The sequence below is a fragment of the Ceratotherium simum genome, chromosome 24 (assembly GCF_057802395.1).
Source record: "Ceratotherium simum simum isolate JZ-2026a chromosome 24, ASM5780239v1, whole genome shotgun sequence".
Lineage (NCBI taxonomy): Eukaryota > Metazoa > Chordata > Mammalia > Perissodactyla > Rhinocerotidae > Ceratotherium > Ceratotherium simum.
In genome coordinates this window covers 40,443,504-40,465,408 of record NC_141923.1, presented here as the reverse complement: position 1 = coordinate 40,465,408, position 21,905 = coordinate 40,443,504, and the positions used below count along the sequence as shown (strand labels likewise).

The following is a 21,905-nucleotide window of genomic DNA, read 5'->3' as shown; positions in this document are numbered from 1 at the left end:
TAGCAAGGTCAAAAATAAGTTGCAAACAACACGGAATTTTTTCTTTTTTTCAACAATAGGGTTTGGTTAAATAGAACCTTTGTGAACATGTTGCTAGCTAGAACCAACAAAAATGTAAAGAAAAAAATCTTTTACTCGGGTGTTTTTTTAAGCCGGCCAGTAACCCCTTTGCTTATATTTCATTTCATCCCTTTAAATAGCGCTGAACCTGTTGTCCGAGATCGTTTTACAGAGAATTAGTTCAATCTGTGGAATTTGATACGCAATACTCTCCCTGTAAGATAAAAGCTATACCTTACCACACACCCTCCTATGAACGCCTTCTGAAGCTTTGTTGTGTTCACACCTTCCAGAGGTTTGGACATAATATTTATTCTTACCTGTGGTGGACCGTTTTATCCAAGACGCTGCCCAGACACCCGACCTCCTTGTACTATTTTATTTCCTTTATTCCCTTGTCTTGGCTCCATTCCGGGACGGAGAGGAAAGGCAGGTGCCTGAGAGCGGCAGCGATCAGACCCTCAGCGGAGAAAATACCGAGGATGCAGAAGGGATCGGGCACCCCGTCCGTTCCCGGTGCCGCTGGTACTACATGAGGAGGATGTGAAACCCGAGGCGCCGGGGGAAACTTCCCCAGGCCCCGCCCGCCGCGCTGCCGGCCACGCCCCGGTACGTGCTGGGGCGCAGCACCGCAACGCCGCCCCCGCCCGCGGCGCCGCGGCCGGGCCGGCGGGCGGGAGCCGCCGCGGTTGCTCCGTGGGCCGCTGCTGCCCGCTCTCGCCTACGTGTGACGGCGCATGTGGAGGGCGCCCTCCCCGCCCCGGGTGGGGTGGGCGGGGGCGCGAGGGCTGCGCGCTGCCCTTTGTCTGCGGTGCCTCGTCCGCCTCGGGTGCCTGGCGCTGCCGCTGCCGCTGCCGCTAACTTTTTGGTTGGATGGGGCAGGATGAAGGAATGAGACTTGATGTGTTGCTGTGTGAAGCTGTGCTTTGTAGAAAAGAAAAATATCTGAGGTTTCGTAACGCTGTGGACCGTGGTTAAGTGTATAATAGTTGTTTAAAAATTAATCATCTACTAATCCGGTCCAAAACGGAAGAGTTGTGTATTTGAATATGCTCCTCTTAAGGTGCTCTCAAAGGCTTAGTTGAAGTAAAGCACTTTGAGGTATCCCTGGTTGAGTAGGTCGAAACTTGAGCTGCACCAGGTGTTGTTTTATTTTGTTTTGCTTTGTTTTTGTCTTGCAGTGGTTTTGAATTTGTTGTGTGCCTGCCCCTTATTGAGGCCAACTATTGAGAATCCTTTGGGAGAAGATAAACTTGTTGGACAGAAAGGGAGGTGAGTTTACAGAATAGGGAAAAACTTGGGGCCTTAAATTTAATCTCTTGTAATTTAGTAGGTTCCTCTGTGGGGTCTGGTACTGTGGTGGCTGTGTCTTGCTGTGATGCTGAAAACTGTGCCTGCGATGTTTCAAATACCGGCAGGTCCCCCATGGTGGACAGGTTTGAGTGGAGCTTCCAGACTAAGATGAGGAAGAAGGACCCAGCCACCCACTTCCAGAAAAATTGGCTGTGAAAACGCTGTAAATAGTAGTGGAGCAGTGTCTCATACAGCACTGGTGGGTGAGTGGATGGCGCAGAAGGACAGAACAGGGTTCCGCTCTGCTGTCCACAGGGTCACCAGGAGTCACACTCCGATGGATGGCACTAACGATAAATTAGTATGTTGTGATTGCGCAGTTTGTTGTAAAGTACGAAGCCAGGTTTGTTGAGGATAAATAACCTTGTCTCTGTCTTTACATTTTATTTTCAGTTGTTTCCTTCAAGAAAATTCATTGTTTATGGTTTTTCAAAAGAATTTCCTAGAAAGTAAGAGTCCAATTTTAAAAAGTGGTCAAGGTGTTTTAAATACTTTTTACTAATAAAAACTGTTAGCCTCAATCATCGTGTGTGTTTGTATTTAATTAGAGAGATGCCATATAAGGAGAGTGCTACAACTCTTTTGGTCCTATGGATATAATAAGTAATTATAAACTGGTGCTTCTCCACGGAAGAGAACAGGCGGGGGGGGGGGGGGGGGGGGGGCCTGTAATGTTTATCACAAAGGGTAATGCATTTTAAAAAGCTGAGTAACATACATAGCCTGACAAGTAGACTAGACTCTAAGTCAAATCTATTTTCTAGAGATCTTTGAAATATTAAAACATTAAGAAACACTATTTTATGTAGAGATCCTTTCCAAATATTTCTGCATATTATTTGCTCTTTGAAACAGATTTTTTTAAATGGTTTTACATACAACTGAAACCGGCAAACAGCCATTGATGATTAAGCAGCTAGTAACTATGGGGGATTTGAATTTGCCAACTCAAAATATGTCTCTGCCTGAATGACATTTTGACCCCCACCAACTGACCAAAGGAGTTTGGGATGGAAGGCCTGCCCCCAGAAAAGGCTATTACTATAGATATCTCCAGGTACCTGGGTGGGTTGTGCTAAGCTCATTCTTAGTTCTAGTTACACTTTATGAGAGACATTTACATTTGTAAAGAGAATCTCCGTTTGTAAAGGTATCTTCTTCCCTGCACCAGGAAGAAGGGGGGGATGGCCTTACCTAGAAACTTATCAGAAGGAAAGGCAAGGACTTAAATCTGCATGATAAACTTACTCGTTGTTAACTGTGCTGTTTGGGCAATATGCTCTCTGACTCCCACCAGGTTCCTATAGATGACATCTCCCTGGAGCCTGAGTTACCATGGTAATGGGTGTTTGAGCTATTTTTTTTTCAGGAACTGAACCCCTTGTCTACTTCGGGCCGGGTTGAGACCACCAACCCATCAACTGGGCCCTTTTGACGGCAAGAGGTTGGAACCCCATCCTCAGGGCATGCTAATGCCACCATTCTGTGAACATGTGCCCTACAAAGAGGCATGTGAAGAAGTCAGTGAAGGCTGACTACGCTTTGCGTAGATCATCAATTACCTCATATCCCCTCAGCTCCAATCATTTCAGACCACCTTGCCCCCTTCTCCGTAGATACCCCTGAGTCCCTATTTTCGGGAGGCGGATTTGAGACTTGTTCTCCCGTTTTCCTCACTTGGCTGCCTTGTGATTAAACCCTGTCTCTCTGCAATCTCATTGTCGTGGTGATTGGCCTTCTGGGCTGCGGGCAAAAATGGACCTGGTGCGGTAACACAACTGCTATGACAAGCTCTTTACCAGGAGCACTGAACAAGCTGTGGGGTAAGCCATGATAAACTGTTGCCTGATAAACTCCCTGGTCTGCTGGTAGAACATTTAAAGCAAAAACCAATCAAACTGAGCTACTAACACCACAAATCAGAGAGGAGCCAGCACAGCCTGGGTAGGTGCTGTGCCTCTTCCTAGGCAAGTTCAACTGCAAATATGTGCCACCCCTGTGAACTTCCACGTCACGTCACCTTTAGCTTTCTTACTTTACCTCTCATTTTTTCACCTTCCATGATCACTTATGCATGTCTTATCTCCCCTACTAAACTCTTGGTTCCTTCAGAGCATGGTTCCCATCTGATTCATCTTTGATTGCTCCTAAAACTTACCACTCTGTTTGCACAAGGACAACTCACACATGATTGAAGGTGGGAGAGGATCTTGTGTAACATGGGACCAGAGAAGAACTATGATCAGAGGAATGGAATGAGGAAAACAGGACCATTTTCTGAGCTCTCCCAGTGAAATCCATTCGTTCAGTGAACAATTACTAAGGCTTGAGTCCAAGATGTTTGCTATGGTCTGAATGTTTGTGTCCCCTCAAAAATCGTATGTTGAAACCTTGACCTCCAAGATGATAGTATTAGGAGGTGGCTCCACCCACATGACTGAGATTCGTGCCCTTATAAAGAGGTTCCACAGAGCTCAGTCGTCCCTTTGGCCATGTGAGGATACAACAAGAAGCCAGCAATCTGCGGCCTGGAACAGGGCTGACACTAGAACCCAACCATGCTAGCACTCTGATCTTGGACTTACAGCCTCCAGAACTGTGAGGAATACGTATGTGTTGTTTCTAAGCCACCCAGTTTATGGTGTTTTGTTAAAGCAGCTTGAATGGACTAAGACGGTGTTATTCTAAGACCTGTGGGTGATATAAATATTCTAGAAGGTTTACCTGCCATCAAGAATGTGGTTAATTCCCATTCTATGAGAAATTCATACATTCAACTATAATTGTGCAAATACAATTGAAAGCTAAATAGAATTTTTATTGGCCATTTAAGATGTTCTAAGTCACCATTACCTTTCCTTTTGATAAGTTGTGTCTAGCTTGAAAATCTATATCCAGGCTAGACTGCTGCCCACAGGCACCTTAAATTTGGCCTCTCAAAAACTAACTCCTCGTGTGCCCTCCAAATGGCTGCTCCTCCTGCATCCCCTGCTCAGTGAATGGCACCTCTCAGGCTCCAAAACCAGAGCTCTAGAGGCTGCTTGCCACAGCCTTGTCCGCCACATCCAGTTTGACTCAGTCCTTTTCTTTCCTTAAAGTTTTTTTTTGTGAGGAAGATCAGCCCTGAGCTAACATCTGCCAATCCTCCTCTTTTTGCTGAGGAAGACCGGCTCTGAGCTAACATCTGTGCCCATCTTCCTCCACTTTATATGGGACGCCGCCACAGCATGGCCTGACAAGTGGTGCCTCGGTGTGCGCCTGGGATCCAAACCCGGGCCACCAGCAGCGGAGCGCGCACACTTAACCGCTACGCTGCAGGGCCAGACCCCCCCTTAAATTTTCTTTGTGGAAAATTCTGAACATGTGCAAAAGTAAAGAGAATAGTATAATGATGCCAAAGTGTCTTTGCAGTTTGGGGTCCCCGGGAAGTAGACTGAGATGGAGATGGCAGGCCATTTGTTAGGGAGTGCTTTAAGGAACAACACATGTGGAAGGGAAAAAGCAGAAGTGGGGGAGAGAGAAATTGAGCCGAGATGCAGTCCCAACTGAGGCCTTCAGCAGCCACATGGGGAGCTCTGGACCTGGGATAGCCCTTGAGTGTTGTCCCCTGTTACAGGGAAGGCGAGGCCTTGACACCCCTACACTGATCAGTCACTAGATGTGGGCTGCCCCCAGAATAAGGCATGACCTTTAGTGAGGGAGTTTTTTTCAGCCAAGACAGTCCTGAAAGAGGACTGACAGCTGAGGACCATCTTCTGCTGCACTCCCAGCAGCCAGAAGAATGAGTGTTTCATTCCTGAGACATCTGGGTTCTCCTCACAGCATCAACCACAGTACTAGCTTTAACAACCACCAACTCATGACTTTTTCATACCTTTACACACCACCCCCCGTTATTTTGAAGCAAATTCCAGACATCGTGTAATTTCTTTTGTAAATAATTTAGTATGTATCTCTAAAAAATATTATTTTTCTGACATAAGCACAATACTATTGTCACACCTAAAAATTTAAAAATAGTGCTTTAGTATCATCAAAGTCAGTGACACAAAGTCTTTGTTTTTGTTTCTAGATATTCTTTAATCACCCATTTCCCTACATGTCTGCTGATACTGCCTAGTCAGTTCTTGCCTGTGTTTCCTATACTTTCCCTCTTTTCTGCCCCACCCCTGCCACACTGCACTGGTGCCAAACTCACCTTTCTGAAACAGAACTATGATTATGTTATTGATAGTGAACCTCTTAATCTCAAGTTCGGTGCCCGATGCCCAGCAAGCCAAACACTGAGACATCAGTGCTTGGAGATGAGAAAGGTTTATTCGAATTGGCCAAAACGAGTATGTGGGAGCCTAGATTCGCTCAAATCCACCTCCCCGAGAACAGAAAGCAGGGGGGTTTTATAAGCTAAGGAGATTGGCAGGAGGGGCTTCAGGGAAACAGTGGTCACTACCGATAAGCCTCTGGGCAATCTGACATCTGGGGCTTCAACAGCTGCTAAGGCCAGGCCATCCATCCAGTGATCACAACCTCCCCAAAGGCACTCTCTTTCTCCCGCAAAACAGGCTCACAAATCCTCGAGACCCCCGAGTCACCCCTCAAGTTAAACAGGAAAAGTAGCAAATTGGTTTAATATCTACAGTACCCCTCAGATACCCACCTTCATTATTTCCATATTTAAAATGCCCTCATTGGGAATAGTATAATGAATGTAAAACAATAATTGTCCTTGGGAGGGGGAGTGCCAGAGGACTTTAACTTCCTACATAACACACTTCTGTATCTTTGTAATATTTTATACAAATTATGATTACTTTTGTTAACAAAAAATTTTTTTTAAATTAGTGGCTATTGATTGTCTTCAGATGAGAGTGCAAAATGCTTTTATATTTGGTGTTAAGTCCAAAACTGTGAGGGGTCTGAGATTTTTATATATGTGTATGAAACAACTCAGAAAACATTGACCAGCTTAAACTAGTTTTGCTCCCTTACAAGAGGTAATTGTTGAATCAAACCTTCCCAGCTGGGAACCCATAGTCCCAGGATAACCCCGGCCTTCAATGAGGGAAATCCCGCTGCCAGCAGCTTGATTACCATATACGGACTGATTTGAGACTGGCCAATCAGCTTATATGACCCAGCTGCAGCTTAGTAGCCCCTAACACCTTAAATTTCACCCTGAACCTTGGATTGGAGAGACAGATTTGAGAGCCTTGCCTTCTGTTTCCTCTCAATAAAGCCTTTTCTCAAGATGTTCAACATCACTAATTATCAGGGAAATGCAAATCAAAACTACAATGAGATATCACCTCACACCAGTCAGATTGGCTATAATTAGCAAGACAGGAAATAACAAGTGTTCGAGAGGATGTGGAGAGAAGGGAACTCGCATACACTGCTGGTGGGAGTGCAAACTGGTGCAGCCACTATGGAAAACATTATGGAGATTCCTCAAAAAGTTAAGTATAGAACTACCATATGATTCTGCTATTCCACTGCTGGGTATTTATCCAAAGAAAGTGAAAACATGAATGCATAAAGATACATGCACCCCTGTGTTCATTGCAACATTATTCACAATAGCCAAGGCTTGGAATCAAGCTAGGTGCCCATCAAAGGACGAATGGATAAAGAAGATGTGGTATATATACACAATGGAATATTACTCAGCCATAAAAAATGATGAAATCTGACCATTTGTGATGGATGGACCTTGATGGTATTATGCTAAGTGAAATAAGTCAGAGGGAGAAAGTCAAATACCATATGATCTCATGCATAAATAGAAGATAAAAACAACAACAAACACATAGAGACAGAGACTGGGTTAGTGGTTACTAGGTGGGAAGGTGGGAGGGAGAAAGGCAAAAGGAGTGATTAGGCACATGTGTGTGGTGTTGGGTGGTAATTAGTCTTTGGGTGGTGAACATGATGTAGTATACACAGAAATCGAAATATAATGAGGTACACCCAAAATTTATATAACATTATAAACCAATGTTACCACAATAAAAAAATAAATTTTTTTTAAAGCCTTTTCTCAAAAGCGGATGCCATGGTATTGGCTTCTGTGTGCATTGGGTGGCAAGCCCTTGCTTGGTAATGTGTACACTGACAGAAACACCAGACCGCTGGACCAGAGAATAGGCTATTTATTATTCACAGAGTATATTAACGCTGGCTGCCCACATCCCATTTCTCCATGGGCTACAAAATGAGGGCCAGGTATTCACCTGTATGTGCAGCAGGGTTTGTTGTTTGGGAGGAACCCCAAAATTATGACACTTGGAGGTTATATATATCAGCTGGCACATCTGTCCATCCTCCCCTACAGAACATTGCTATGGAAAGTAAGCAGATTTTCTCTGGGGAAAGATAAAGGGAAGGTCTTTATCTTTCTTTTATCATCCTGGAACGTAAGCCGATGGTTCCAAGGGAGGTAAGTCCCTAAACCTCTTCAGTTTTCTATCTTGAGGACTGATATTCAGGCATCCTTTTCTCAAAAGTTCTAGACTGTGCAGGAACACTGAAAACTCCAGGGAGAAAATCTCCCAGCACAAAGCGTGCCAAGCCTTGGGATCTCCTGCCTATTTTTCCAAATTCTACAACTTGTTTCCCTTGTATCCTGTGCTCCTGTAAAAGAAACTCCTAACTTGCTCTCTTACCTCTTTGTGCCTCTGCACTTTATTCTGCGTCTATAGCATTCTTCCTGGCTCATCTTCATTTCCTTAATTCTTTCCTCACTTTTCACAACTCAGTTCTACTTCAGGAAGTTTATCCTCTCAGGGACCAGGTTACAAGTTTCTCTGAGGTGTTCTCATGTTGCACTGTGCTTACCTCTTCCACAGTATTGATCACACTAAAGTTGTAACTATCTACTTGAGACGAGTTGTTCCACATTCGATGGCGAGCAACTTGAGGACGGGAGTTATGCCTTTAAATGCATCCTCACGAAAATTGCAGCATGAGGAGCTCCATGGACTTACTGCATGGTGAAATGACTATAGAAACAACACCTGGCGAAAATTTTTAAAAATGACCATTTAAAGTTTTTTGAAATTATCTGAAGGGAATACCGCAGATAAAAAAACATTTATTCAAGAAAATCCACTGAATCTTGGTAAAAACAGCAAGAGTCAGTGGCACTTGAGCCATGACCTGCTGTCTCCCTAATCCTGCTCAGCACGACAAAAGCTCTACTCCAAGGGGTGTGGTCAAGAAGACGGGGTACCTCTGCCCCCAAATGCCAGGCTGCCAGCATTTCCCATCCTCCTTAGCTTCATGTTGCAAAGGCTAAATTCCAGGTAAGTATGGCCTGCAGATGGGAGATATTGTGAACTCCTTTCTTTCTTTCAGACACTATTTGTGGGAGAGAGGCTCTATCCCACGTGCGGCAGATCAAGAGTGCTGGGACCCAAATCGCCCTCACCCCAGCTCACATGTAAGATGGGAGTTCCATGCCAGGAGAGGCAGCCTGAGCAGAACAAAAGATGCTGCTCCCTCCCAGAGCCCTGCTCATAAAGGAGGGGTATCACTCTGAGAAATGTGGGCCACTGTCCCCATCCCTAGCTCCAGAGCAGTGGCTCAGAGATTTTTCTCAGGGGGGAGAGAAAGTCTATTAGAACAGAGAATTCTGAAGCTCTCCCCAGAGGAACTGACTTTATTTTAATGAGTGTGAGAAAATTCAAATCTAAAGGTGCTCTTGAAAACAATGGGTATTTTGGTGGTAAGTAATTAAGAAGAGGCTGGTAGCTCCATGACAGCAACAAGCTAAACTGAAGGCCAGCTAGTTACCAGAGAGAGCCATTGAAAGAGACAACTAAAGAAGAGCCCTCTTGGGATCAGAACAAACCTCAAGTCTGGACTCAAAGACTACTTCTGCAAAGGATACTAAATGTAATTGGATTAGTCCGTGGAGCAATTCATGCCCCAGGACATTGTCAAAAGAAATAGAGCAATCAGCTAGTAATTAGAGAAACCTAATAGCTGGGCATGATACCAAAAGAGGCAGACAGCTTTACAGAGAGATCAGGGAAAGAGAACCAAAGAGAGCCCTGCTAAAACCACTGTCATCCCAGGGGAACTGTGTGCATAGCCAGGGCTGCACCCTCTGAGGAGCTACTTAACAGGCTGCACATTCTGGAGGAATGGACTTCACTAAAATAGTCCAGCCAGGTCACTAAAAAAATAAATAAGTAAATAAGAAAAGCAACAAGCCCCACGGGAGCAGCCAGTATCCAGTATTGCTACAATAAATTATCTAAAATATCCAGTTTTTAGGGACGGCCTGGTGGTGTAGTGGTTAAGTTTGCACTCTCCACTTCAGCAGCCCCAGGGTTCATGGGTTCAGATCCTGGGCACGGCCCAACACACAGTTTGTCAAGCCATGCTGTGGGGGCGTCCCATATAAAGTAGAGGAGGATGGGCACGGATCTTAGCCCGGGGCCAGTCATCCTCACAAAAAAATAAAATAAAATATCCAGTTTTTAACAAAAAAATTATGAGATAAAAAGAAACGGGAAAGTTTGATCCATACACAAGCAAAAAGCAGGCAACAGAAATTACATATCAGACCATCCAGGTGGCAGACTTAACAGAAAAAGACTTAAAGGAGCCATTAAAAATTTGTTCAAACAATCAAAAGAGATCATGCTTAAAGATGTAAAAAGATGTATGATGACAATGGCTGATCAAATACGGAATATAAACAGATAGGAATTATTAATAAAGAACCAGATAGAAATTCTAGAGTTGTGGGTGCTGGTGGTATACTAGTAAACAGAGACACACTCATGCTCCTTTGTTTATATTTAACATAGTATAGGAGGTATTAGCTGGGGAAATGAAATAAGAGGAGAAAACAAACAAAAAGAATAAGGATTATAAAGGAAAAAGCAAACTATCGTTATTCACAGTTACTGATATCATCTATTTATAAAACCTAAAAGAATCACTAATGGATAGATCATTCAAACAGAAGATCAATAAGGAAACATTGGCCTTAAATGACACACTAGAACAGAGGGACCTAGTAGATATATACAGAGCATTCCATCCAAAACCCGAAGAATACACGTTCTTTTCAAATGCACACGGAACATTCTCCAGGATTGATCACATATTAGGCCACAAAACAAGTCTCCATAAATTTAAGAAGATTGAAATAATACCAAGCATCTTTTCTGACCACAAAGGTATGAAACTAGAAATCAACTATAGGAAGAAAATCAGAAAAGCCACAAATACGTGGAGATTGAACAAAATGCTACTGAACAACGACTGGGTCAACAAAGAAATCAAAGAAGAAAGCAAAAAATACCTGGAGACAAATGAAAATGAAAATACGACATGCCAGAATTTATGGGATACAGCAAAAGCGGTTCTAAGAGGGAAGTTTATAGCAATACAAGCCTATCTCAACAAACAAGAAAAATCTCAAATAAACAATCTAACAATGCATCTAAAGGAACTGGAAAAAGAAAAACAAACAAAGCCCAAAATCAGTAGAAGAAGGGAAATAATAAAAATCAGAGCAGAAATAAATGAAATAGAGATTTAAAAAAACAATAGAAAAAATTAATAAAACCAAGAGCTGGTTCTTTGAAAAGATAAACAAAATTGACAAACCTTTAGTTAGACTCACCAAGAAAAAAAGAGAGAAGGCACAAATAAGTAAAATCAGAAATGAAAGAGGAGAAATTACAATAGACACCTCAGAAATAAAAAAGATTATAAGAGAATACTATGAAAAGCTATATGCCAACCAATTCGGCAATCTGGAAGAAATGGATAAATTCTTAGAATCATACAACCTTCCAAAACTGGATCAAGAAGAAGTAGAGAGCTCTTCCACATCGGTCTTAGCAACATCTTTTCAAACACCACATCTGACCAGGCAAGAGAAACAATAGAAAAAATAAACAAATGGGACTACATCAAACTAAAAACCTTCTGCACAGCAAAGGAAACCATCAACAAAACGAAAAGACAACCTAACAATTGGGAGAAGATATTTGCAAACCATACATCTGCTAAGGGCTTAATCTCCAAAATATATAAAGAACTCATGCATCTCAACAACAAAAAAACTAACAACCCAATTAAAAAATGGGCAAAAGACCTGAACAGACATTTCTCCAAAGAACATATACAGATGGCCAACAGACACATGAAAAGATGTTCAAAATCATTAACTATCAGGGAAATGCAAATCAAAACTACAATGAGATATCACCTCACGCCTGTCAGAATGGCTATAATTAACAAGACAGGAAACAGCACGTGTTGGAGAGGATGTGGAGAGAAGGGAACTCTCATACACTGCTGGTGGGAGTGCAAACTGGTGCAGCCACTACGGAAAACAGTATGGAGATTCCTCAAAAAATCAAGGATAGAACTACCATATGATCCAGCTATTCCACTGTTGGGTATTTATCCAAAGAACTTGAAAACACCAATGCGTAAAGATACATGCACCCCTGTGTTCATTGCAGCGTTATTCACAATAGCCAAGACTTGGGAGCAACCTAAGTGCCCATCAAGGGACGAATGGATAAAGAAGATGTGGTATATATACACAATGGAATACTACTCAGCCATAAGAAACGATGAAATCCAGCCATTTGTGACAACATGGATGGACATTGAGGGTATTATGCAAAGTGAAATAAGTCAGAGGGAGGTCAAATACCATATGATTTCCTTCATTAAGTAGTAGATAATAACAACAATAAATAAACACATAGAGACAGAGATTGGATTGGTGGTTACCAGAGGGGAAGGGGGGAGGGAGGAGGGCGAAAAGGATAATTCGGCACATGTGTGTGGTGATGGGTTGTAATTAGTATTTGGGTGGTGAACATGATGTAATCTATGCAGAAATAGAAGTATAATGATGTACACCTGAAATTTATACAATGTTATAAACCAATGTTACTGCAATAAACAAAAAATTTAAAAAAAATAAAAATTAAAAAATAAATAAATAAAAGACATGGGGGAAAAAAGAATCTATAGAGAAATAATTATAATTAACAAGAGTTTAACAAGGGGACTAGATATTAGATCAATATATAAAATTCAATTGCATTTTTTTTTTGTGAGGAAGATTAGCCCTGAGCTAACATCTGTTGCCAATCCTCCCCCTTTTTTTGCTGAGGAAGATTGGCCCTGGGCTAACATCCATGGTCATCTTCCTCTACTTTATATGGGATGCCGCCACAGCATGGCTTGATAAGCAGTGCGTAGGTCCGCACCTGGGATCCAAACCTGTGAACTCTGGGCTGCCAAAGTGGCGTGCACAAACTTAACCACTAGGCCACTGAGCTGGCCCCAAATTGCATTTTTATATATCAGAACCAAACAGTTAGAAAATGTAAGAAAGAGTATTAAGAATCTGGGCCTGGGTGATGTCCGTATCATGGTGGAGTGAGCTTCCTCCATTGAACTCTCCCCCTCTAAGACACAACAAAAAGGACATTCATATTCCAATAGAAGCTATTCACACAATACAGGGGACATCTGAGGCACCCAGGCAGCCGTACACCTGAGGACTGAGGTGCTGGAATCCCCAGAGTACGTGGAAGGAGGTAGGAAGTGCTCCCTTCCCTCCCCAAGGACTGTGACCCAGAGACTGAGAACATGCAGCTCTCAGAAAGGTGAAAACCGGCTCTCTCCAAGAACCCTCACAACCCATGGGGATCCCCCTATGGAGGGAGTGGAACTGTTGCCAGGGCGGTTTCAACAAGCTAGCCCCTCAGGAGAGCAGAGTGCAACAGCAAGGCAAGAAACCTCTGAGATAGGGGAGGTGAAAGTAAGCGCTCCTCCCCCACCCGGCCCATCCGCCTGGTGCTTCAGCACAGCGGCGCTTCATCTCAGCCCTGTCCTCAGAGGCAGTGGCCCCCAGGCACCCGGGCCCCACCAGCAGGGGCAGTGCGACAGCACCCCACCCCCACAGGCAGCGCCCCCCAGGTGTCCGAGCCTGACCAGCAGTGGGGCGAGCCTGTGCCCCCACACCAGAGGCAGCCAAAGCTCAGGGCCCACTATGCCACAGCCCCAGCTATTCCAGCTGGACCAAGCCATGGCTCCAGCTTCCCTGGCTCCACCGTGCCCCACCCCCAGCTCCTTTGGCTTGACCGCCCGCCCACCCCCTGCCTCCAGCTGCTTCAGCTTGGCCTGTGCTCAGGCTCCAGCTGACTTGGCGCCAGCAACTTCAGCCCACCGCACTCCAGTTCCAGCTTCTTTGGCCCAGTGCACTCCCATTCCAGCTTCTTTGGCCCAGTGCACTCCAGCTCCAGCTTCTTCAGCCCAGCCGTGCTCCAGCTCCTCCTTCTTCAGCTCAGCACGCTCCAGTTCCAGCTTCTTCAGCCCAGCAGTGTTCCAGCTCCTGCTTCTTTGGCCCAGCAGCACTTCAGCTGCAGCTGCTTCAACCCACCCACACCCGAGCCCCAGCTGCTTCAGCCTAGCTGCGCTCCAGTCTCAGCTGTTCCCACACTCCAGCTCCAGCTGTTCCCATGCTTTCCCCACAGCAGCCTCCACTCAGCCATGCCTCAGATCAGCCAGGGGCCGACAAGAGTGCCCGCGGATTGAGGCGGGCCAGAATACACAGCCCTTGACCCCCACCCAGCACCATCAAGAGGAAACTGTGACCATACATTTTCACTAGGAGGAAAAGTAAGCCAACACCGACAGGCACCATGCAAAAAATATATTAAATCTCCAGACCAGAAGGAAAATGACAAGCACCAAGAAGTCAACCCAGAAAGCACAGAAATGTATAAGCTTAATGACAGAGAATTCAAAATAGCCATCATAAAAAAGCTTAATGAAATACAAGAAAACACAGACAGACAATTCAATGATATCAGGAGTTTCTTCACAAAAGAAAAAAAACTAATCAGAAATCTTAGAGATGAAAAGCACAATAGAGGAGATAAAGACAAATCTGGAAGCCTTAAGCATCACAGCTGACAATATGGAGGAAAGAATTAACAATATTGAGGACAGCAATGCAGAAATGCTCCAGATGGAGGAGGAAAGAGAACTAAGACTAAAAAGAAATGAAGAAACTCTCCAAGAAATATCCGACTCAATTAGAAATCCAACATAAGGATTATAGGTATCCCAGAGGGAGAAGAGATGGAAAAAGGGGCAGAGAACTTGTTCAAAGAAATAATATCTGAGAACTTCCCAAACCTGGGGAAGGAGCTGGAAATACCAGTGAATGAAATAAATAGATCTCCTAAATATATTGACACGAAAAGATCCGCTCCAAGGCTTATAGTAGTAAAGCTGGCAAAAGTCAATGACAAAGAAAAAATATTAAGGGCAGCTAGACAAAAAAAAAAATAACATACAAAGGATTTCCTATCAGGCTCTCAGCTGATTTCTCGACAGAAACTTTACAGGCTAGGAGAGAGTGGAATGATATATTCAAAATTCTGAAGGACAAAAACTTTGAGCCAAGAATACTCTATCCAGCAAAAATATCATTCAGATATGATGGAGAAATAATAACTATCCAAGATAAACAAAAGCTAAGGGAGTTCATTGCGACACAACCCCACTACAAGAAGTGTTCAAGAAGGCCCCCATCCCTGAGGAAAAAAAGAGAAAGGGGATTCAAAGTTTTGAACAAGGAGGAAAATAGGTCAACAACACCAGAAAAATTGCAGTCCTCTATCAAAATAGATTAGCAAACACTTAACTATAAAACCAAAGATCAAGGGAAGGTAAGCACCAAGCATAAATATAACCTCATCATGTTAAACAGGAACTCACAACACAGGAAGGAATAAGATGTGACAACAATAACTTAGAAGGGGAAGAGGAAAGGGATCAAATCAACTTAGTCTAAGGGACTAACAGGCCATAAAAAAATGGACTATTACATCCACAAGATTTTTTATACAAACCTAATGGTAACCACTAACCAAATAATCAGAACAGAAGCACACAAGATAAAGAAAGAGAAAACTAAGAGAACCCCCATACAGAACTACCAAACTTAATTGGTAGTCCGAAACACATGGGATGAGAAACAAAAGAAATGCAAACGAACCAGAAAAAGAGCGATAAAATAACAACAACAAGCCCCCATATATCAATAATTACCCTAAATGTAAATGGACTGAACTCTCCAATCAAAAGACATAGAGTGGTGGGATGGATTAAAAAACAAGACCCAACAATATGCTGCCTCCAGGAAACACATCTCAGCTCTAAAGACAAACACAGGCTCAGAGTGAAAGGATGGAAGACAATACTCCAAGATAATGGCAAACAAAAGTTGCCATACTTATATCAGACAAAGTTGACTTCAAGATAAAACAGGTAATGAGAGACAAAGAGGGGCAATATATAATGATAAAAGGGACACTCCACCAAGAAGACATATCACTTTTAAATATATATGCACCCATTACAGGAGCACCAAGGTATATAAAGCAACTATTAACAAACCTAAAAGGAGATATTAACAACAACATGATAATAGTAGCGGATCTTAACACCCCACTTTCATCAATGGACAGATCATCCAGACAGAAAATAAATAAGGAAATAATGGACTTAAAAGAAAAACTAGATGAGATGGACTTACTAGACATATACAGACCACTCCATCCAAACACAGCAGATTACACATTCTTCTCAAGCCTGCATGGAACTTTCTCAAGAATAGACCATCTGTTGGGAAATAAGGCATGCTTATATAAATTTAAGAAGATTGGGCCAGCCCCGTGGCTTAGCGGTTAAGTGCTTGTGCTCCGCTGCTGGTGGCCCGGGTTCAGATCCCAGGCGCGTACCGACACACCACTTCTCCTGCCATGCTGAGGCCGCGTCCCACATACAGCATCTAGAAGGATGTGCAGCTATGACATACAACTATCTACTGGGGCTTTGGGGGAAAATAAATAAATAAATAAAAATTATAATTAAAAAAAAAGAAGATTGACGTCATAACAAGCATCTTTTAAGACCATAATGCCATGAAGTTAGAAATCAACTACAAGGAAAAGACCGGGAAAGTGACAAAGCTGTGGAGACTCAACAACATGCTACTAAACAACCAATGGATCATTGACGAAATTAAAGGAGAAATCAAAGCATATCTGGAGACAAATGAAAATGAAAATACACTGTACCAACTCGGATGGGATGCAGCAAAAGCGGTCCTGAGAGGGAAACTCATAGCAATACAGGCCCACCTTAACAAACAAGAAAAAGCACAAATAAGCAACCTCAAACTACGCCAGACAGAATTAGAAAAAGAAGAACAAACAAAGCCTAAAGTCAGCAGAAGGAGGGAACTAATAAAAATCAGAGCAGAAATAAACGAATTTGAAATAAAAACAACAACAGAAAGGATCAATGATACAAAGAGCTGGTTCTTTGAGAAGATAAACAAAATTGACAAACCCTTAGCCAGACTCACCAAGAAAAAAAGAGGGAAGGCTCAAATAAATAAAATTAGAAATGAAAAAGGAGAAATTACAACAGATGCCACAGAAATACAAAAGATTATAAGAGAATACTATGAAAAACTATATGCCAACAAATGGACAATCTAGAAGAAATGGATAAATTCCTAGACTCATACAACCTCCCAAAAGAAGAAATAGAGAAACTGAATAGACCAATCACAAGTAAAGAGATTGGAATAGTAATCAAAAACCTCCCAAAAAATAAAAGTCAAGGACCAGATGGCTTCTCTGGAGAATTTTACCAAAAATTCAAAGAAGACTTAATACCTATCCTTCTCAAACTATTCCAAAAAATAGAAGAAGATGGAACACTTCCCAACACATTCTACAAGGCCAACATCACCCTGATACCAAAGCCAGGCAAAGACAATACTAAGAAGGAAAACTACAAACCAATATTCCTGATGAACATAGATGCAAAAATCCTCAACAAAATATTGGCAAACAGAATACAGCAAAACATTTAAAAGATCATATATCCCACCATGATCAAGTGGGATTTATACCAGGGACACAGGGATGGTTCAACATCCACAAATCAATCAATGTGATACACCACATAAACAAAATGAGGAATAAAAACCATATGATCATCTCAATAGATGCAGAGAAAGCATTTGACAAGATCCAACATCCATTTATGATAAAAACTCTCAACAAAATGGGTATAGAAGGAAAGTACCTTAACACAATAAAGGCCATATATGACAAACCCACAGCCATCATACTCAATGGGGAAAAACTGAAAGCCATCCCTCTGAAAACAGGGACAAGACAAGGGTGCCCACTCTTGCCACTCTTATTCAACACAGTGCTGGAGGTTCTGGCCAGAGCAATCAGGCAAGAAAAAGGAATAAAAGGAATCCAAATAGGCAACGGAGAAGTGAAACTCTTGCTGTTTGCAGATGACATGATCTTATATATAGAAAACGCTAAAGAATCTATTGGAAAACTATTAGAAATAATCAACAACTACAGCCAAGTGGCAGGGTACAAAATCAACTTATAGAAATCAGTTGCATTTCTATATGCCAACAACGAACTAACAGAAAGAGAACTCAAGAAGACAATCCCATTTACAATTGCAACAAAAAGAATAAAATATCTAGGAGTAAATTTAACCCAGGAAGTGAAAGACCTATACAATGAAAACTATAAGAAATTACTGAGTGAAATCAATGATGAGATAAAGAAATGGAAAAATATTCCATGCACTTGGATTGGAAGAAGAAACATAGTTAAAATGTCCATACTACCTAAAGCAATCTACAGATTCAATGCAATCCCAATCAGAATCCCAAGGACATTCTTCACAGAAATAGAACAAAGAATACTAACATTCATATGGGGCAACAAAAGACCCCATATAGCTAAAGCAATCCTGGAAAAGAAGAACAAGGCTGGAGGTGTCACAATCCCTGACTTCAAAACATACTATAAAGCGATAGTAATTACAACAGCATGGTACTGGTACAAAAACAGACACACAGATCAATGGAACAGAATTGAAAGTCCAGAAATAAAACCACATATCTATGGGCAGCTAATCTTTGACACAGGAGCTAAGGACATACAGTGGAGAAAGGCAAGTCTCTTCAATAAACGGTGCTGGGAAAACTGGACAGCCACTTGCAAAAGAATGAAAGTAGACCATCTTCTTTCACCATACACAAAAATTAACTCAAAATGGATCCAAGACCTGAAAGCGAGACCTGAAACTATAAAACTCCTGGAGGAAAATATAGCTAGTACACTACTCGTCATCAGCCATAAACGGATATTTTTGAATTCCATGTTTACTCAGATAAGGGAAACAAAAGAATAAATAAACAAGTGGGACTTCATCAGATTAAAGAGCTTCTACAAGGCAAATGAAACCAGGATCAAAATGAATAGGGAACCCACCAGCTGGGAAAAAAATATTTGCAAATCATATATCTGACAAGCGATTAATCTCCATAATATATAAAGAACTCACACAACTGAATAACAAAAAAACAAACAACCCCATCAAAAAATGGACAGAGGAAATGAAGAGACACTTCTCCAAAGAAGATATACAGATGGCCAATAGGCACATGAAAAGATGCTTAACATCACTAATCATCAGGGAAATGCAAATCAAAACCACACTAAGATATCATCTTAGACCCATTAGAATGGCTATAATCACCAAGACAAAAAGTAACAGATGCTGGAGAGGCTGTGGAGAAATGGGAACCCTAATCCACTGCTGGTAGGAATGCAAACTGGTGCAGCATCTATGGAAAACAGTATGGAGATTCCTCAAAAAATTAAAAATAGAAATACCTTATGATCCAGCTATCCCACTACTGGCTATCTACCCAACAAACCCGAAATCAACAATCCAAAGAGGCTTATGCACACCTATGTTCACTGCAGCATTATTCACTATAGCCAAGACATGGAAGCAACCCATGTGTCCCTTGACTGATGACTGGATAAAGAAGATGTGGTATATAAATACCATGGAATACTACTCAGCCATAAAAAAAGACAAAGTCGTCCCATTTACAACAACATGGATGGACCTGGAGGGTATTATGTTAAGTGAAATAAGCCAGAAAGAGAACGACAAACAGTGCATGATTTCACTCATATGTGGAAGATAAACCAACACACGGACAGATAGAACTGTTTGGTGTTACCAGGGGCTAGGGGGGTGGGGGGTGGGCACAAGGGGTGGATGGATGCACTTATACGGTGACTGATAAACAATAAGGTACAACAAAAATTTCACAATAAAAAAAAGTTAAAAAAAAATTAACTGGGCCTGCCTCTTCCTCCAGCTCCCTTTCTGTCAGATGAAACCTGGACATGGCAGCAACTCAGCTGATGACTACATGTCCTAACACGGCAAAATAATACAGTGGAAAAACTTGTCCCTGCAGTGATCATATGGAAGAGAGCCTCATCACTAAACTGGGTCACTCACCTATGAACTGTTAAGTGGGAAGAAATAAACTCTTTATTCTTTAAAAAAAAAAAGAAAAAAGAAAAGAAAAAGAAAATGTAAGGAACTAAAAGATCCCAAATACAATAGCCACACAAAAACATAAGGTATGTGGGAATAAATCCAAGAAAAGACATGCAAAAAGTTCATGGAGAAAAATTATAAAACTTTATTAATGATGCTAAACATTACTTAAATGTTTATGGGATAGCAACACTGAATATGATAAAGATGTTATTCCTTCCCAAACTGACTTACAGATTTAATGCCATTCAATCCAGATCCCACTGGCACTATTAGAGAAATTTGAAAAGTTGAATTTAAAATTTATATGAAGCAGCAAAAGCTGAAGAACAGTCAAGATACTCCTGAAGAAGAATAAGGTGTGATTCTTAGATAAGATTTTTCCTTCTTCTTAGATTAGAGATGTTCTTAAATCTCCCTCTTAGATAAGATTATTTTAAACAGCTGTAGTAGAGTACTGTATTAGTTTAGTGACATCTAAATTGACCTTTGGAAGTCAATAGTAACCCCATAAACAGACTGAAGCTGGAATGGGTACTGGAAGCCTCTTCCTGTGCCAGGTTTAACCATTTCACTTTTGCACTGTGGGGAGGTTAGGAGATTCCAGGGGAGGGACCTGGGTGGCCCAAACTGTGGGGTTGAGGGTAGTAAGGAGGCTCAGGGCAGTGACTATATACTAACAGTAATCGAACTATTTTAGTATGTTAGCAACAGGTACAGAGCCAAACAGTTGTGTACTGGCTTCAATTAGCCGTGCACACTTGATACATGACACAGTAACTTTTTAGATCATTGGGAAAAGGACGGACTATTCGATCACGGGTGCTGGAAAATTAGACATATGGAAAATACATATATATACATACATATGGTTATACATATGGAAAAAAGTTAAATAGAATCCTCAACTCATACCATAATGGAAATCATTTTTAGATGGATTACAGTGGGTTAAAAGTAAAGAGTAATACTTTAAGACTTTTGGAATAAAATTGTGGCAGCAATGTTGGTAGCGATGTTGGCACAAAGATTGGGTACCTCTCCCACAGATGAGAGTTGTTGCTGGGAAGAGGTTGCCCAGTTATGGACTACATTTCCCAGGTCTCTTTCCACTTGCATAGGGCCATGCGACTGAATTCTGGCCAACAGAATGTGGACTGAAATAGTGTACACCAGTGCTTCTCAAACTATCTGTGGTAATGTACCATTTCTCCCCAATCTATTGTGGACCAATACCTTTGTAAACTACAATAAATATACATTACTGGAAAATTGAAATTTAAAAAGTCATACCAAACAAGTCCATTTTTAAAATAATTAGATTCAACAACATAAAATTACTTTGTCAAAATGCTGTTAGCACCAGCCCAGTGGCATAGTGATTAAGTTTGCGCACTCCACTTTGGTGGCCTGGGGTTCGCAGGTTTGGATCCCTGGCACAGACCTATGCACCACTCATCAAGCCATGCTGTGGCAGTGTCCTATATAGGAAATAGAAGAAGATGGGTACAGATGTTACCTCAGGGCCAATCTTCCTCACCAAAAAAAGAAAAAAACAATTGCTATTTAAAGTTTGCAAACACTTATTCTCAATTTCTGTAATTTTCTGTTATGGAGAGGTGAAAAACAGTTTGCAGACCAGCAGAAGTCAGGGGCCAAAATAAAATATTTATGGCCAAAAGATTAAAAAATTGACTACACTAAAAATAAGAATTTATGTACATGAAAAATCACCATAAAGATAGTAAATGAAAACAAATCACAAACTGCAAAAAGATATTTATAATACATATAACAAACATTCAGAATACATAATATGATCCTACAGATCAATATAAAAAAAGGTGAATGACTCAATGGAAAAATGTACAAGTATATAAACAGGAATTTCACAGTAGAGGAACCATGAATACAAAATTAGAATTTGAGAAGGTGCACAATCACATTAATAATCAGAGGAATGCATATTAAGACCACAGCTAGATACTAAGTTTCTGAGATGATGTGGCTGAATC

General features: G+C 41.7%; 2 long non-coding RNA genes across 2 annotated transcripts in view; one reads left to right on the top strand and one right to left on the bottom strand.

Moving 5' to 3' along the window:
* Positions 1–635, bottom strand: part of LOC106801189 (uncharacterized) — a 30,654-nt gene extending 30,019 nt beyond the window's left edge. Inside the window, exon 1 of the long non-coding RNA XR_015556172.1 lies at positions 381–635. This is a non-coding gene — a long non-coding RNA (uncharacterized LOC106801189). The remainder of the gene's footprint in view (positions 1–380) is intronic.
* A 104-nt stretch (positions 636–739) lies between these two features.
* Positions 740–1,934, top strand: LOC147913935 (uncharacterized). Its single transcript, XR_015556025.1, has 2 exons — positions 740–1,332; positions 1,479–1,934. It is a non-coding gene; the product is annotated as an uncharacterized LOC147913935 (long non-coding RNA).
* The last annotated feature ends 19,971 nt before the right edge of the window (positions 1,935–21,905 follow it).